This window comes from Mauremys reevesii, linkage group 4 (assembly GCF_016161935.1).
Source record: "Mauremys reevesii isolate NIE-2019 linkage group 4, ASM1616193v1, whole genome shotgun sequence".
Lineage (NCBI taxonomy): Eukaryota > Metazoa > Chordata > Testudines > Geoemydidae > Mauremys > Mauremys reevesii.
Window position 1 is genome coordinate 52,703,593 of NC_052626.1, and position 4,942 is coordinate 52,708,534.

The window sequence follows — 4,942 nt, forward strand, 5'->3', positions numbered from 1 at the left end:
AAGAACTCATCGGAGATACTCTTGTGACAATATCCTTCAGCATAAGGCTACAGGACTGTTCAGATATTGTTGTTGTTTTTTCCTTTGAGCTGTAACCTCAGAGGTTTGGTTGCTACATTGGTTATGAAGAGCTGGGCCTATACACACAGCTAATAAAAAGGTAGCTCCTGACCCAAAAAGATCACAGTCTAGTTTGTGATGGTATACAGGTAGATAAAACAAGCAGGAAGAGGGAAATTCATGGTCCATTTTGATCAATTTCACAGCCAGAGGGGTTTTGAATTGGTCAACTTCATGTTTTCAGATGGTGTGGTCAAATTTCATGGTGTTGTAACCATGTAGATTCCAACCCAGAAGGTACATGGAGGTGGATCTGATCTGCCCCCCTGAGCAGCTGTGGAGGTGAAGAGGAAGTCCTGTCCCTCCCGAGCCCGGCAGGGACTCACAGCTAGGAGCCCCCAGCGGGGGCACTCCAAGCAGCAGGATCCAAAAGCCTCCTCCAGCTGCAGGAGCCTCCAGAGCTTTCTGCAGCAGGGGGAGGCACCCGGAGATGGGTCTGATCTCCCAATGAGAGTGGCCGTGCAGGGGAAGGACGAGTCCTGTCCCTCCCCAGCCTGGTTGGGACTTGCAGCTGAGAACCCCCGGCTGGGGCACTCCCAGGAGCACAGGGGGAAAATCATATTTCATGAGGAAGGCTTATTTCAAGCTCCATGACACATTTTTCTTGGCCTTGACATTAGTAGGACCCTATTCATGAGCATTACATACAACTGAGTTTTAAGGAGGGTCTTGCGTGTAAGCTATCTTGGATGCCTGCTCTGTAAGAATCTAGTAGTGTATCCAGTTAGGGGTAGAGGGATAGACGTGTATCTACAGCCTAGATCTCATGTTATTTTTGACAGTATTCTTTGTCACAAACTTGAAGGGTTTTGCTACTCTGACATCATGTGCTCACAATGGGTAAGGGATGGCAGAAACAAAATCTATCATTGGCAACCTTCAGCGTGTGTTTGTGTGCGTGTGTTCTTATTCACTTCTGCTATTTTCAAAACTCAGGTTCTGTTGAATTTCTTTAAATACCCTTGAAATATACATATGTATGTCAATAGTGGTGTCCATGTGATAAACAGGAAACCCAGGCTATCAAATTCAGTGTAAATCATGCACTTTGTACTGCTTCTCTGCTCAATAAACTAGGGGTCCCAAATGAAATTATTAGCAGGTTTAAAACAAATAAAAGGAAATATTTCTTCACACAATGCATAGTCAGCCTGTGGAACTCTTTGCCAGAGAATGTTGTGAAGGCCAACACAATAATAGGGTTAAAAAAAAGAACTAGATAATTTCATGGAGGATAGGTCCATCAATGGCTATTAGCCAGGATGGGCAGTGATGATGTCTAGTCTCTGTTTGCTAGAAGCTGGGAAGGGCAACAAGGGATGGATCACTTGATGATTACCTATTCTGTTCATTCCCTCTGGGGCACCTGGCATTGGCCACTGTTGGAAGACAGGATATTGGGCTAGATGGATAATTGGTCTGACACGGTATGGCCGCTCTTATGTTCTTATGTATTAAAAAGGTATTCTTTCAGTTTTGTGAGCAACTGAAGCTTATTGAAAGGCATTTCTGATCATTAAGTTGGAGTTTTAATCAATTGTTGACTGGAGGGGACTAGAGAGGCATATATATTTTTATAAATACAACAGCACCAAAACTTTCTTTTTAGTGCAAATAAAAGAAAAATCTTCAGAAAGAATTTGGATATTTCAGACCAGGATCTGATTTCAAATGTATACTCATTTCTTCTTGAATATGAATAAAGTTTTTTTTTTCTCTTTCTCTGATATTGTACTTTCACAGTGGTGCTTAATGTCATTTGGGATTCTAGGCCTTTATTTTTCTTTTGGTTACTGTATAACTTTATGGATTGTGATATTTTTATGCCAACATATGATATTCTTTGGGAGAATTTTATTGAAAGTTCACAACTATTGTGCAATATATATACTTATTTTGGAAACTGTCCAAGATGAGTGTGGTTGGTTATTGAGGGTTTTGGTGAATTGTTTACATTTAATGTTATTCTGGGTTTGCTTTCAGGTTTGTTTTTTTGTTTGTTTGGGGTTTTTTTGGTTGGTTGGTTGACAAATACTGTGCTTTTTTTGTTTGTTTCCTTTAAAAACAAAAAAAACTATATGTATATTTATTCATGGAATCATTTTTTAAATTGGGGAATGTATCAAAACATTTAGAAAAATATTATTCTACCATCTCCAACACTAAACCATTCTGTAAGCTTTTCTATCTCCACTCCCCCAGCCCTGGGCACCTTTCAAGGTCATCAAAATCTCCAGTTGTATCCCTTCTTACATTTATTCTGGTTCAGCACTGCCCTTGTGCTGATTACTTCAAACAGCAAGATAGCTACAACTTTAATCGGTTGTATTTTCCCTCTGGCTGCTGCATGTAGCCTTGTTTACCAATTGTTTTTGTGGGGGGGGGGGTTAGCCCTTTGTACACATTTCTGTCACTAACGATATATTCTCTTCTAGAAAGCAAGCTTCAGCAGAGCTGATTGCAAAGTAAAACAGAAGGAGGTAGGTGCAGATAGCAAGGTCACCTGCAGTGCTCATCTAACATTATCAACTCAGCTGCATGCATTTTCTCTCTGGGCACTAGATGGCAGCACATATCGGTACTGCATTGCATCAGAGATAGACTGTTATGAGGAATGAAATTGCAGCAAGCCGTTCACTAGAGATTTAAAACAGAGCACATGATCAGCACTAGGGATGAACTCTGCTCCCATGAAAGTCAGTTTCAAAATTCCCATTGTCTTTGTAGGTGTAGAATTGAGCCCGTGTGGGGGATGGAGTTCAACCCTAAAAATGCTTTAAGTTCCTTTTTACGGCAAATCTAACAAAAGCTGCTGAATATCACACTGGATTGTCAGGATGAACAAACTGCTTTAAGTTCAGGGAACAACAATGGTACAAACACAAACATGATCTAGAGGCAACATGGGCCAAGACTGAATATGTGCCAAACTGGGTCCATACCTTCCAAATGTCCTCCTTACTCAGCACAGACCCTGAACACTGAGGGACCACTATGGGGCTGATTCTGATTTCTTGCACCCATTTGACAGCTATTTAATTCCAGTGACTTCAGGGAAGTTACTCCTGGTTTATACTGGTGTGTGTGAAATCAGAATTAGGCCCCACAATCAGGGCTTAAAACAGACCAAATTAGGGGTGGGGGAGTAAGACTTTGGTGGTTGTATATCATAATGAGTGTTGATGTCATGTAATGATGCAATACCATATTATCTGCATACAGGTAGACCTGAGCGAAATGATTTTTTGTTTCGGTGTGGGGGGGAGGAGTCAGTTCAGTTTGATCCAACATTCATTTTTTTCCCAGTTTTTCCTCACTGAAATGAAAAAAAAAATCATTTTGGCATCAAATCTTATACCCCAATCAAAAGAATAAAGAAGTCTGTTTCATTCTGGGTCACTTTCAAGTGTTTTTCACCCTATTGTGATGGTTTTAAAAAACATAGTTAAATTTCTAAACAAAATGGCATTTTGAATCAAAAAAGTCAAAACATTTCATTTTGAAATTGTTAGCATCAATTGTTTTGACTAGTTCATTTCCCCCCTTTTTTTTCAAATGAAACTATTTTCTAAGTTTGACCCAAATCCATGAATGATTTTGGTGCCCGAAAAATGCAAATTGGTACATTTGCCAATTTGTCAAGAAAACTTCACCCAGCACTAAGGCTGCGAGAAATCAACAAGGAAGGAGGGAAAACGTATCTGAAAGGTGTCCAGGTGCCTATGCAGGCATACAGCAAGGCTAACACTGTTCACATATGTACACTGTGCGCACACACAGTTGAGCTGTGTAGAGGGTCTACACATGTTTTCCCACCTACTTGGCCCCTAGGAAATTCCAGGGGAAGAAAAGGGACAGTCTGTCTCCTATGGATTCTAGATAGCCCTAGCATAGGGGAAACTGGTAACAGCATCTTCCTTTTCCCAAAGAAAACTCCTTTTTTCTCTCTCTGCCTATCTGGAAGGGAAATGGACCAGCAGTGACCAGACTAGACCAGCACTAGAACAGCCCCATTCACAATTCAGTGAGATGGTGTTACAGAGTTCACTCACTGTTGGGCACCTTCTTGTGGCTGGGTCTGGAAATTAGCTCCACTCAGGGGTCGGACACACCTTCTTCAACAGGTTGTGAGCTCTAGAGAGTGAAGAAGGATGTGGTGTGAACAGTCTCCCTCTCAGCAATCAGCCCACCGACCAGGTCACTATGTAGTTCTTCCCTTCTGGGGTATCAATATCTCACTGGCTCAGCTGTCCGCATGCTGTTCCAGATAATTTTCTGCTCCACTGCCAGGTCCTGCACCACTTCTCCAACCACTGGTAGGGGAACCCAGGCACACTCACTACTCCAGGTTTCAGCCCAGGGACCCAAAGTCTAGCAACTATGGTCTGCTTGCTCCCAGACCCTGTTCCTATTTTCCTGGACTCCTTCCTATTTCCCTTCTCTATCTTCACCACCCCTCTTCTGGTGCCAAACTCCCTCCTCCTAGAGAGCAATGATAGACTAATTCCCCTCTCTGACTTCTTGCCAGACTCTGTAGCCCCAAACAAACCATACTTCTTACAGCCAGTGACTGCAGACTACTTCCCGCAAAACTCCTTTCTTTTTTTCATCTTCATACAGGCCCAACCTGCTTCCTTTCTGAGCTTCCTCAATTAGCCTTTATCAAGCCCTGGCTCTTCTCCAGGTGCAGCCTCTAAGGTTATTTGTCCTAATTTACCCTGCTTTGCCTTGTGTGGGGTGGACACCCCACCACAGATGGGTGACCTTGTTTATGTGCATAACTTATCCAGATCTGGCAGACTGACCCAACTGAATCTCATTG

General features: G+C 42.3%; 1 long non-coding RNA gene across 1 annotated transcript; it reads right to left on the bottom strand.

Moving 5' to 3' along the window:
- Positions 1-2,873: 2,873 nt before the first annotated feature.
- Positions 2,874-4,741, bottom strand: LOC120405098. The gene is made up of 3 exons (XR_005598359.1): positions 4,682-4,741; positions 4,173-4,254; positions 2,874-3,436 (listed from the first exon to the last, which is right to left on the bottom strand). It is a non-coding gene; the product is annotated as an uncharacterized LOC120405098 (long non-coding RNA).
- Positions 4,742-4,942: the final 201 nt, after the last annotated feature.